A 13,966-nucleotide genomic window follows, 5' to 3' on the forward strand; every position below is an offset into this window, starting at 1 on the left:
AAAGCACAGGTCCCAGAGGGAAAGAAAAGCGGCCCATTGAGAAGCTGAGCAGGCCAGCCCATGGGACGCAGGAGGTGCTGGTGGGAGAGGGCCCTCTGCAACCCCCAGACCATGCGGCAGGGTGGGTTTGGAGGCTGAGGAGGAAGGGGAGGGAAAGCTTCCATTCTCAGGCCCGGTGACCAATGGGGGTTCAGAGGTGCAGATAACTAGAAACAGAGTTTCAGGTAGGAGGAGCCCAGGGGGCCCGCTGGCGTCCACCCTGTGAGAGGTCCTCACCCTCTCTGGAGCGGGTCAGCTATTCCATAGTGACCAACGGCCAGTCCCAGGCCAGCCGCCAGGTGGCCATGGAGAGAAGGAACAGAGGAAGTAGCTCAGTGTTGGATGTGGCTCCCTGCAGGGTACAGGGAAGGCGCAGAGACCTCGAGCAGGGAACGGCCAGCAGCCAGCAGCTACCTGCTCCAGCAGAGGGATGCCTCCAGGCTGCCTGGAGCAGCTTCTGCCCATCACCCCAAAGGGTGGGCCGCATGGGCTGAGGCAGGTTTGCTCACCTCCCACTGCCTGTTCTTTGCAGGAAACCTCACGGGGAGGCCCCAGAGACCTCCAGCGGGTACCAGGCCTGCCCTCTAGGAGATGCTGGCTGGAGCTTAGGAGCCCCTCGCAGCCCTCACCGAGCAGAGAGGACCCTTTGCTGCCCCCAGGAAAGGGGGGTTGGATGCCACTTCTGAGAAGGTCTCGTAAGCAGAGGACTAAAGTGGGCTGGCGGTCAGTTGGCACAACCCTGTCCTCTGCATCCCTCTGGCCGCCTGGTGGCACAGAACTGGCTCTGATGCAGGAGGCAGGGCCTGCACCAGGGGGACTGGGCACTGAAGGCACAAGTACCCGCGAGGCCTTGCAGTCCAGACCATTAATTCTGGGAAGTCAATTTTATTTGAAGATTATTTATTTTTCCATGTATTTTTGGGGTGCAGACACACTTCAGCAGGTGAGGCACTTGCCTTGCGCATGGCAACCTTGGTTCAAATTCTGGCCCCACAGACAGTCCTTCGGACACTCTTCGTAATGCACAGAGCCAGGAGTAAGTCCAGAGTACCACTGGAGTGTGACCCAAAGATCAAAACATACCCACAGACACCCACAGACACACATACACACACAGAGACACCCCCCCACAAACCCACAGACACACATACACATACAAACACACACAAACACACAGACAGACACACAAACCCACAGACAGGCACAAACACACAAAAACACACACAAACAACCCCAAACGCCAGAAATAGTATAGGTTTCAGTCATTTGCCTTATGTGCGGTTGACCCCAGTGAGCACTGCTGGGAGCCAGAGTAGATTTCCTGAGCAGCATCAGCTGGGACCATCGGGCACCCCACCACCTCCCCAAATAAGACAACAGAAATGAGCAATGCCAGTGGGGCGGAGCCTCTCAGAGGAGCTTCTCGAACACGGCCGGGGACTGTCCCCAGGCTGCACAGGCACATGCTGGCTTAAGGCAGGCACTAGTGCCAGGTGATGCAGAAGCTGTCCCCATCCCCCAAAGAGACAGGTGGAGTGTGAGAGGCTGTGTGCGAAGGTGTGTTTGGGCCGGAGACAGATGCCAGGCCTGAGTGGCGTTTCCGGGATTCTGTACCGAGAAGAGCCCAAGCAATGTGTGTCCTCTGTGAGAAGGACCCAGTCAGTCTCCCATGGGACGTGTTGTGTTGAGCATTCTCGGGGCTCAGGGAGGCCCGTGCATGCCTGCCCTGCAGCTGGAGAGCACCCTGGCTCCACGTGCAAGGGCAGAACAAAGAGCAGAGGCAGAGGGCGTCAGTGGGTGAGAGGAATTAGCGTCCTTCTCCTGGGACTGTGTGTTTGGGACACAGTGGGGAGAGCAGGACCTGAAGGGTGCGTCCTCAAGGAGAGAGGAGCAAAGGTGGGTTTGGAAGGGAGGGACAGCTGCCAAGGGGCGCTGTCTGAGGGGCTGCCAACCTTTCCTGACCTTGAACATGCATCTCGGGGGTCAGCAAGCTTTGGAGTCCTGGGCCCATCGTAAGTGCTCGACCTAATCACACTCTTCCTGTTGCCGGGAGGTGGAGGGTACCCAAACCTGCAGTGCTCGGGGCTTACTCTGGAATTACTCCTGATCAGCTCTGGGTCTGCCCTGTGCAGGGTGAATGCCCACCAGCTGTCTTCTCTCCAGCCTGGCCACACTCCTTAGCTTCCACATACATCTGTATCCGCACATCTGAGGGAGTTGGGAATCGAGTTTCTACACGAGACCTTGGGGAAGTGCTGGGAGCTGAATGTGGCAGTGGGTAAGTTCCAGCATTCAGGGGCTGGGAGCTCTGAGCCCCTCCCAGCCAACCCCCAGAAGGCGCCACTGGCAGGGAAAGTTCCAGGTGCCCTCTGTGTGCCCTTAGGGGTAGGAACACAGATTGATCTGTGGGTGGGGAATGTTCTCTCGCTCTGCAGGCGGGGGCCGTGCACGCTGGTGTCCGGATGTTTGACTTCTTGCATCTCCCTGAACAATGCCATCTCTGTCCTGGCACTGCCAGCGTGCACTCCATGAGAGCCAGGTTCTCGTCACATGTCCTTTTCCTGGCGTGAGTCACTGGGGGATCTCGGTGACCTTCACGGGCTGGGAGGTGAGAGCAGCTGGAGAAGTACACAGCCCTGTGCTCAGTCCCTCCACTGACTCAGCTGGTGACCTAGAAAGGTGGGGTCACACAATGCAGACGTTGAGTGAGCCCAGGTGTGAGCCCTGAGCAGGTATCTCCCTGGGCCCATGACAAACTGGAGGGAAGAAGGACACCTCTCTCTGTGCCCAAGGAGACCAGAGAGCTACTGTGACACATCCTCGGGCAGTGAGGGGCCACGAGCGAGAAGGGGCTGCCTGTAAGCCAGGGACGGAGAGATGCAGGTAGTTGCATAACAGCCCGTAGGATCAAGATTCAGCTTTGCCTGTAGAAGCAGAGACTACTTTTAGGTGGTGACATAAAAGAGAGCCCCGAATCCATGTCTCACCTCACTGACCTCAGAGATTGGTGTGACTGTGGGCATCCTAGGTTCTCAACCAGGGCTGCCAGTGTGGGGAAGAGAGAAGGAATCAGGGAAACTGAGAGTTGGGGAGTGGAGGGCGTTGGGGGCACTGAGGATGGGGGGTGGACCAAGAGTGGGGGCTGGGAGTGGGGGACTTTCAGTGGGGGGGGGCAGTGAGGAGGGACCTAGGGCAGCCAAAGAGCCACTCATACTGGCACTGTACCTCAGGTAAAGCCTCCTGGCTTTTCTGGGATGGAGGTTCCACACGTGGCTTCTCTAGACCAGAGGGTATTTTTGTTTTATAAAGTTGTTTATGATGATTTGTTCCATTCAATATTCCAACACGAAATCACCATCATTGCATCTTCCTACCACCATTATTCCAATTTTCCTGACCACCACTAAAGCCTGCTCCAATAGCGACCCTAAATAATTTATTTTATATTACTTGTTATGAGTAATTCACTAAAAATGATAAAAAAGGCTTCCTTAGAAAAAAATGTGTGAAAGTTGTTGTATCTCACCCTGGAGCTCTTAAGCCCTTGTATAGGAGATTACCAACATGTTGTGACCACATCCAATGTGGTGTGGTTATCAGTGGGGTAGAGTTTGAGCTGTCACTCCAGCGATTCTAAAATTCTGAATGGGGTGATGCAGCTGGGGTTAATATTTTAAATGAATGATGACTTTGTGTCCGGAATCATCGTTGTAGCTTGTTGATCTCTTTGGAGATTTATTTATGAGTCTCTGGATCATGGATCATGGCCGGTTAATGAGCTGATACGGCACCAGAGGCAGTTCATAGATGTGACTGCCAGACCCAGGAAGAAAAGGGAGATGGGGGGAGGTTGCCCCCTCCCGACTCTGTGTGAGCCTGGAGATTTCAGTTGCCAAACTCACATGCTTGAGGTTTTTAACAAATCAACTTCTGGATGAGGCTCTTCCCAAGTGGTGGAGTCTGGCTGTGAGCATTGGGGGGGGGGGGGGTGTTGTGGATTGTGCATTCAGCTGCCAGGACTCTGTTTGGGTGGATGGTGGGCTGCCTAGACCCCTCCGGGTGCCGAGACCAGGGTTTCTTAACATTTTTCCAGACTCCTGTGCTCCAGACTCTCTCTGCTGCCCTGGGTATTTAGGTAGATAAAGTAGGTGTGCAATTGAGAAGCCTAAACAATTACTGAGAAGCCCTAAACTATTTTTAGGCAATGATTTTTTAAAGTCTGGCCACCCCACAGGAAGACACAAGTCATTTTATGACACGCAGGTCTTGGCCCTTTTCCCAAAGCTTTCCACAACTACTTAGCTCTTGAGCCTAAAAATAAAAATACAAGTGATTAAGGGAGATCTGAGACCCATCCTTCCCATGTAGCCCCTCAAACATGTGCTCAGGAGCAACCCCACTTTTGCCGAAGCTCTGACCTGCATTTGGATGTTGGAGTGAACCCAGAGTGGTGTACCCGGTCAGTCTGACTTTCTGGTTCCACCTGCCTGGTGAGCTGCCCAGTGTGTGCCCAGGAGGCCCCTCCAGTAGCCCATGTGCCCAGAATGTCTGAGGCCACGGAGTGTTGCAGTGCCCTTGCCCCAGGACTGCCGAGAGTGACCCTTATAGAAGCAATTTTGGTTTTGTTCCAATTCTCCTCCAGTTCCCGAGTGCCTTCTCTCCCCTACAATTCTGCTCTGGGAACATTCTGCATCACTGGTCAGGCAGGTGCTTGGGTTGGAGACTGAGCAAGTCAGCTGCCCCACAGTGGACGTGAGCATTCTAGCAGACATACGCTGCTCTGAGACGAAGAGACACACAATCCTCGAGCAGCCTCTGAAGGGAGCGGGACTCAATTTTAGCTGGGAAGGCTTCCTGGAGGAGAAACACTTGGGCCTGCTGTGGGGTGGTTGAGACACACAGGCTGGTGTGGGAAGGAGGGGCGAGGGAGGGTGGAGCTGACCAGTGGGGGGACAAGCCAGAATGGACCTAGAGCCAGAGCTCACAGCCATCTGGGGAGTTCTCTCTTGCCAGAGCTTTGGATGTGCATGAGGGAAAATTTAGAGATTCAGGCAAAGGCTGATTCCAGAAAACTTTCGGGGTTCTAGGAATGAGGACAGGAGGGAGGAGCTGGGGAGCGTAGATGTCCTGAGGGAATGCAAGGAGCAATTCCTCTAACCCAGGTGGAGCACAGGCCCAGTGTTTGTGGGCCCTGAATTTGCTTCCCTGCCTCATGTGCCACCAGCACCACTGGGCTGCCCTGTGGCCTCATGCATTGTATTGCCCTGTCCACACACGCACAGTCTTCAGACCCGCTCCACCCAGGCTGGGATGAATCCTGCCACTAGGGTCAGGGGCAACCCTGTAAGCAGACCCCCTGGGCCCAGGAGCCGGGTCATGCTCTGCACCAGGGGAGATGGAGGTTTGGTCCCTCTGCGGCATGGTCCCCTGACCAATGCCAGGACTGACACTCAGCACAGTGTCAGCACAGAAGAGGGGCCCCTAGCACTGCCTGTCGCAAGCCCAAACAACAGCAATCCCCCCCGCCCCGAATATTTAGCAAAGGCTTACGTTAAGAAGAGTGTTGCAGCTAGCTAAGGGTTTGCAGACTGAGCGTGCTGGCCTGGAGGAGAACCCAGCGCCGTGCAGGTGCCTCAGGGACATGCTCCTGCATTCCGGCAGAAATCCAGTGAGGCCGAGGAGTTGGAGCGAGGCCTCGGCTCACCTCCGGCAGTAGCTCCCTCAGTCGCCAGGTGGCAGCACTTCGCGCTCACCCAAATGAGGCGTCTTTGTTTGCAGGGTAGTGAGCGGCCTGTCCTCGGCTGACCCTCGCTGTCGGCGTCCGTGGACAGGCGAGGGGCTTGGGAAGGTGTGGGAAGGGTCTCGTGGCCCTGCCAGCCGGGCATCTTCTCTAGGTAGGACTCTGGGTCCCACCATGCTCACTGCCCGGTTAGGAGCCCCTGACCCCTCGGGTCCCCTGGATGCCGCTGTCCCCGCCCTGGGGGATGTGTCCACCATCAGGGGCTCTGCAGTAGGAGGAATTGGGAGGGCTTGCAACTCTGATGCGTGTGTCTGAGGGCAGGGCAGGGTATGGGGTGACTCGGTGGGCAAGCTCTGCCTTGAAGCCAAGGACAGGAGTCTGTCCCCAGATGCTTTCAGACCGAGCTCCAGACCCCGTAGCCCAGGTGCAGTCTCCCTCCGCCCCCCCAGCACGGCCTGCACACGGCCTTTGACCTCCTGGTGTTACTGCCACAATGACAGATGGGGGAGAGCAAAGAGCTGGTTTCATTTCGCTTAGCACCTGTGCCCTTTGGGCTGGAGACAGGATGGACAGGCCTGGTCAAACCCTCAGCACCCCATCCAGTCACTGGGGATGACCGGGTGCAGCCTCAGGTGACCTTGAGCAGCGTTAGGTTTAACCCGGTGGCCCCTGAGCACTGCTGGGGTGGCAACTGGAATCAAGCACCCTCAGTTCTTGGGCCTTGCCTTGACCCGCCAGCCCAGTGGTCTGAGAATAATCAGCACTGGGGCACCCAGACCTTTAGTAGCACTTAGGAGACATCTTCCATCCCCACCACAGAAAATCAACCTGGACACTTTGCTTTGTTTGTTTGTTTGGGTACTTTTTGCTGCCTAGTGATGCTCAGGGGTTACTCCTGGCTCTGCACTCAGGGGTCATCATAACTGGAGGGCTCAGGGGACCATGTGGGATACCAGGAACCGAACCTGAGGCAAATGCTATTGCTCTGGTCTCTTGGTGTTTTTGCTTTTTATCAGAGAGCCAGAGTGAGTGGGAAACCCCAGAATAGGCCCTTTCTTCTCCCCTCATGCTTCATTGTTCACAGCTTCCCTCCCTGCACCCTGCCTGCCCACCTGGCACCTGACAGGCCTCCCATAGAATGTTCCCAGGGTGGTGGGGTGGCCTCCTTGGGGTCAGGTCAGGGCGCCAGGGCAGGGGGCACCTAGAATTGCAGGTGCCTCATGGAAGCTGCCGAAGATGCTGAGGACCTGGGAGCAGGCAGGGTGGCCTCCGTGGGCCTCTCTGAGTCCCTCTCGATCCTTTGCTTCTGGGCTGGCCCAGCTCCCAGGAGCAGCTCAGCGAACACTGGCCTGCACTGTGGCTCCAAGCAGGGCCAGAAGCGGTTTCAAGCAAGGCAACCGGAAGCAGCACAAGTTCACCTGTTTTCCAGGTAGGAGGAGGAAAGACTAGCCATTGGCCATGTCCCCCCACGCATTCTGTCCTTTCTCCTACCTTGCCCCATGACACAGGCACAGTGTTGGAATATTTCCCCTTTTCCAGCTGCCTTCTGGAGTTTTGTCACAGAAACCTTTTGTCACAGAAACCTAGCTGATCTTTGACCCCCGCAGATCTAAGGTGCTAGCCAGGCTTGATTTGACATTGTAGATTCCAGGCTGCAGCCCAGCCTGGTCTTTGGGATGTAAATCCGAGTGCTTTCAGGGGCGGAAAGTGTATAGAGGGCGGAAAGGTGTAGAGAGGTCGGGGAGAGTGTATAGAGGGAAGATTGGAATAAACTGCAAGTGAGACCAACCATCATGGCTCTGTTCCTTCCTTCGCCTGCCACATCTTCGCCATCAACCTCCCTGGGGTGGGGGAAGTGGCCGGAGGCTACCGAACTCGGGTGGCGGGAGAGACAGCTGCTGCCCTAGGCCCTGTGCCTGGCTCGGTGCGGTGAGGCGTCCCTTCCCTCGCCCGCGCCTTTTCTTTTTATTTTTATACAGCACAGCACTCATTCTCCTGCTGAAGTCTCAGCTCTGCCCCCTGGTGGGTGGATGGGAAAGGCAGGGGGTGCTGGCTAGGTGTGGACATGTGCCCATGAGGCTCCTGACGGGGGTTGTGGCTGTGGAGGAGTCCTTTCCCTGGGAGCTCCCAGGCTGGAAGGAGACATTGTGCAGTTACCTTGGGGCTACAGTGTCCTGAGAGCTCCTCTACTTCTCGTGTCAAACCCATCAGCAGCAGGTCACCAGCTGATGTCCCTTAGAGACCAGTGGCAGCAGCTCCAACCCCACTGGAGAGAAAGCTGTCCTTCCCACAGAGAGCCCTCAGGTTCAGGGGTCATGGCCAACACCCAGATGTGCAAGTATTGGCTGACACCATGGCATGGACACTGAGGTCTTGGTGATTTTCTTTTGGGTGTAGTTTAGTTGATAACCATGCCACCAGACTCTGTGCCAGGCTGTTTTCACTCTGGACGCCCCAGAGGGGGGCCAGTGAGAGCCCTCATCATCAAGGGACCCAGTCCTGGCAGCTGACCTCCACAATCCAACCACCACCACACCCCAGGCTGCTTTCCACAGGCTCGGGCCGAGCCTCACGCATGAGTGAAGTCCCATGGAACCCAGGTAATGCAGAACTTTGTGACCTTGGACTCTGGGCTCAACTAAACCCGGGAGCAGAGATCCTCTGCCTGCTTCCCCCAATTCCCAGCGACCCAGGGGTCACGCCCATAAGCCACCTCCTGCCGGCGCCAGATAATCTCCTCATCGGCCACCTTCCAGAACTCAAGGCTGCTTCTCTGGGAAGGGAGCATAAAATTAGATCCCCATAACTATGCCACCAGACTCCACGCCAGGCTGTTTTCACTCGTGGTGCCCCAGAGGGGGGGCGGATGAGAGCCTTCCCCACCCCAAGGGACCCAGCCCTGACAGCTGACCTCCACAACCGCCACCACACTACAGGCTGCTTTCCACATGCTCAGGCCGAGCTTCACACATGAGTGAACATATTCCTAAACCACGTAGCTGCGACACATCATAAGACACTCCCTACTCATTTTCCATAATTACCATACCATATTTGATTGGGGGCAAGATGGCGCCAATGCCGCCCAAATCCCTTGCACTCTCCCTAACCCAGCTAGCCATTTTGCCTTAGACAATGCATGGCTCAGCATGCCAGGCATGGAACTCCATGGTGATACCTGATGGACATTGCTGGCTGTTTTGCAAGATTCTGACAGAATGGTGTGGGCGGGGCATGGAGAAACTGCAGAGACTGCAGCGTCTCCACCTGCCCTGGCCGGGCCAAATCGAAGTGCCGTCAGATATAGAGCCATGTGGGCAGTGCGCGCAGTGGCTCATCCACTGAGGGGTGCTGTCAGCCAAACACCGGGTGACCTGGGACTCAGCTCAGGTGTTCAACCTGGCACAGACCCTTTGTGATAGAGCCCTGCTCTGCCAGCTGCTCAACAACCTCTGGGCGCACTCCATCACTCAAGGCGCACTCAAGGAGGTCAACCTGAGGCTGCAGATGTCCCAAGTGCTGTTCAGAGACACAGGCAGGTGCGTGTTTGTCAGTGTGCAGATTGTTACAACATGTCAGTCAACCAAAAGCTTACATTCGATAGACTGGGAACACACGTAAAGGTGATTAGAGACCTCCCAAAAGCCTCCGTCCCTCTCGGAGAGCCCGGCAAGCTACCAAAAGTATCCCACATGGTGGAGCCTGGCCAGCTACCTGTGGTGTATTCGATATGCCAAAAAAGGTAACAACAAGTCTCACAATGGAGATGTTACTGGTGCCCACTCAAGCAAATTGATGAACAACAGGATGATAGTGATACAGTGCTACAATAGTTTAGCCACAATAGTTTACTCAGGGCTTGCCCCGGGCTCTGCAACCAGGGATAACTCATGGAGGGCCTAGGGTGGTGCCAGGACTGAACCCAGGTTGCCTATATAGAAGGCAGCACCTTACCCTTACTTGGGTCCAGTCTTGGTGAGTTTTACTGAGGGTTGACCTCTTATGTTCAAGAACAAAGGCTGGGATTTGGAAGCTGTTTTCAGACAACAAGCAATGGTCAGTGAATATAGAGCTTATTAAGAAAACACTGAGTTAAAAAGAAACTTTGTTTAAACACCATGGTTTACAAATTTGTTCATAATACAATTGTTTCAGTCATTCAATGTTCCAACACCAGTCCCACCCCCAGAGTGACCTTCCCTCCACCACTGTCCCCGTGTTTCCACACACTCCCCAAGCCTGCCTTTTTTTCAGGCACAAAATAATTTGTTATATTTCTGTTACAATAAAATAATACATGGCATTATCATAAAATAGTTCAGTAAAAGAAAATTTGTGAATATTGTTATATCTCACCTTGGGGCCAGTAAGTCCTTGTCTGAGGATTAACTGAGCTGTTTGTTGCTAACTGAGCCTTCTGTGCTATTCATTTTAATTTTTTTGGATTCATTTAAAATTTTTTTTAATTTTAATTTTTATTATTTAATTTTTTAAATTTTAATGAATCATCGGAGATACACTTACAGACTTACAGACTTTCATGATTGCATTTGTTTACTTATCTATTTATTTACTGCTTTTTGGGTCACACCCAGTGATGCACAGGGGTTACTCCTGGCTCTGCACTCAGGAATTCTTTCTGGTGGTGCTTGGGGAACCATATGGGATGCTGGGAACCGAAGCCAAGTCGGCTGTGTGCAAGGCAAATGCCCTACCCACTGTACTATCACTCTAGCCCCAATTGCATTTGTTTATCACACTTAGTTGGCCACTATGCCACCTTCCCATCTAAATTGCTGTGCTCCTACTGGGCTGTCAGAACTGTGCATTTGGGTGTCATGTGACCACACCTGGCTGTGTGTTCTCCTGGAGCTCCAGGACCTGTGTCCTGAGGTTTTGGTGGGCTTGGCATCTCTGCAGAGATCAGTCGTGACGCAGTGGAGATGAGCTGTCTGTGGTGGCAGCTGTGCGTGTAGGTGTGGCTGCTGGGGCTTCGGCTGGGCCGAGGCTTCCTTGCTCCCCTTCCGAGGGGTCCCGATGGCCAGCAGGAGCTGGATAGTGCTGGCTAGGGAGAAGCCCGACTCTTGGTAGAGGCCCTATGTGCCTGCTGTGAGGGTCCGGAGTGGGGGAGGTGGGGGAAGCTGGTCAGGGTCCTGCCGCTGAGGGCTTAGGGCTGCATCAGGCACAGGGGGCCAGTGTCAAAGTGCCCACGTGGGCATAGCACCACCTGTTCCTTCTGAGGCACTAGTCTGCCACTGGGGCTCGGGTACTCCCCCACAGCCCCTGGGCTTCTTTAGTGGAGGCTGATGGGGACAAACAAGGTGTGCCCTAGGACCCTGGAAACAGAGAAAGTGGGGCCCAGCTGCCCTGGCCTCCAGCTCTTGTCTGGGGGGAGAGAATATCAGGGGGACCTGGTGGCAAGGGGATGACAGACTCGGCCTCCTCCCTCGGGCTTCCTCTCTGCGCCTGCAGGGCTCCCTAAGCGCCCCCCCCCACTTATGTCTCTTGGGAGGAGGTCACACTCCCTGGCGATGTGGGGTCCCAGCGTCTGGAGGAAGTGGCTGGGAGGGAGAGGGACCAGGCAGTCTGAGAAGGTGAGGCCCATGGGCCCAGCAGCTGTCCCAGGACAGTGGGAGAAGGAAGGTGCTTGCCCTGTGGGTGGTGGCCCTTCACTCCCATGGTCTCCCTGTGATCAGAGGCCCCAGCAGAGCACCTGGGGGCCAGGCCCTGGACTCGGGTGGGGGGAGTGTCACATGGAGCAACAGCCCCTGAAGCAGCCCACGCCACAGTGGGCAAGGAATTGACAGGGCACCTCCAAGACTGAGTGTGAGGGGTGCAACTGAGTGCACGAGTGTGAAAGAGAGTGAGTGTGTGAATGAGTGTGAAAATATGTGATTCTAAGAGTGTGTACATATGCATGTGTGTGTAAATGTGTGTGAGTGTAAGAGTGTCTGTAAGTTTGTGTTGGTGTGCTAGTATGAGAATATGAATGTGTGAGCATGTAGGGGGCATGGATGAATGTGCTTTAAGTGTGAGAGTGTGTGTGAGTTTGTTGGCATATGAGAATATATGGACATGAGGGTATATGAGTGTGAAAGTGTGTGAGAATGTGTGTAAGGATTCATGTGAGTGTGTGAGTGTGCAAATGAAAGTGCAATACTGTGTGAGAGTGTATGTAATGTGTTTGAGTGTGTGAATGACAGTGAGTGTGTGAGAGTGTGGAGAGTGTGAGTGAGGAGTGTGTGAATGAGTGTGTATATAAGTATGTGAGAGTGTGTGGGTGTGAATGTGTGTGGGAGTGTGTGCAAGGACGTGTGTATGCATAGATCCAGCTGAGTCTCACCGCTGAGCCACCTCAGTTCTGAGGGCAGCGTCCCTGCTCCCAGGGGAATGAGGCCCTCAGGGCAAAAGGGCATTTGCTGACAGCTGTCCCTGTGGATTGGAGGTGCACTGAGGTCAGTTGCCTGTCCCCCTGGGTCGCCACATGTGAGGTCAGCAGGCTTAGTCTGCCCAGAGTGGGTGGGGCCAGTGCTGGGGGTCCTTGGCTCAGCCACCCTTGCAGTGGCCACAGGGCAGCCAAGTCCCTTTGCCAGTGGTCTTAGTGTGGATGAAGATGGAAATAATCCAGATGGTCAGGGAGCTGCAGGCCTGCGGGGGACAGACCCACCAGCAATATCACCTCTAGAGGCAACTGCTGAGGGAGAAGACTCCAAAGGTCATGGTGTGTCACTCACACGTTCTAGAGACAAGAAACAGTCTGGGGGTGGGGGGCAGGATTGAGGGGTGGGTGTGACTACAGGTGAGCAGTAAGGAACCCCTGGGTGGGACAAGTGACTGTCTCTGTGCACTGGGAATGGATTCAGTTAAACACTCACAGACGCAGACACCAGAGAAAAACAGATATGCACAAAACTCACGGATCTATGCAAAGACACACACATGCATACACAGGCATCTAGAGACTCAGAGGAACACAAGAGTACACATGCACACACATAGACACACAGACATGCTCAGGCATTCACAGAGACACACATACACACAGGAACTCACAGACACACAGACACACAGGCGCTCACAGAGACACACACATACACACAGGCACACACAGACACAGGCACACACAGATACACACACAGGCACTAACAGAGACACACATCATTATACACAGGTAGACACATCCATACACACAGACACAAGAGGGGCACTCATCCATGCCATTGACATAGGCACACACATGTGCTACACACAGACAGACACACGCATGCACAGAGACATGCACATGCCTTTTCCGTGGCCAGCTGTTTGTGGGTCTGCAGGTCTCAGTGTCCACTTCCCCTGAGGGTGCTGAGGCCTGCAGGGGAGGCAGCGGCTGGGGCAGGGTGCCCTGGGGAGAGCAGAGAGCACTCTGCAGGGAGGACTCCTGGTCAGCAGTGCTCCATCTCCCCAAACCCTCTCCCAGAGCCCCACAGGCTGACTTTGAGCTTGTTTTTCATGAAGAGATGGGTGTAGCCCTCACCCCCGACTATGAGCTTTGGGGAGAAGCCCCTCTTCCTCCAATGGAGATGCCGTGACCCCTGGAACACAACTGCTGCCCCAGGAACCTGCCTTTGCCTCTCACCCAACGCCTCCCCCATGGTGCGGCTCAGGCACAGGGCCCCTGCCCCTTGCCCTCGCGCTCTCTCCTCCTGCAGTGCTCCCAACCCACTTCCCCGCTGTTTCCCCTGTGAGATTGCTGTGAACTGTCCATCACGAAGGCCAGAGCCCAGTGGGCCTCTGCGTGTCCACATTGTGTGCCCGGCCTGGGGGGTGTCCAAGGGTGTCCTTTCTTCCTGGGCTCACGGCGTGGAAATTTCTGTTTCTGTTTGGAACAGAACAGGAGGTCATTCTGGAGGCCCAGGGAGCCCGGTGGGGGTGTGTGGGTGGTGCAGAGCCAATGGTCTCAGAGTCACCCATCAGGGACCTGCCAGGCCTGTCAGAGGGGTGGGGCTGTAAAACCCTATCAGAGTCGCCAAGACCAGAGAAGTGACTTTAATAAGGTTAAAGTTTGGCGTTTTTACAGCTCTGATTACGGTTGGGCTCTTTGTCACATGAGAGCAAGAATGAGCGAGGGGCTGCCCCTGTTTAGCAGGTCAGACCCTGGGGTGCGGCCAGGCCTTTTGCCAGGCTCCCTAGGGGGTGCCTTGC

Source organism: Sorex araneus, chromosome 5 (genome assembly GCF_027595985.1).
Source record: "Sorex araneus isolate mSorAra2 chromosome 5, mSorAra2.pri, whole genome shotgun sequence".
Lineage (NCBI taxonomy): Eukaryota > Metazoa > Chordata > Mammalia > Eulipotyphla > Soricidae > Sorex > Sorex araneus.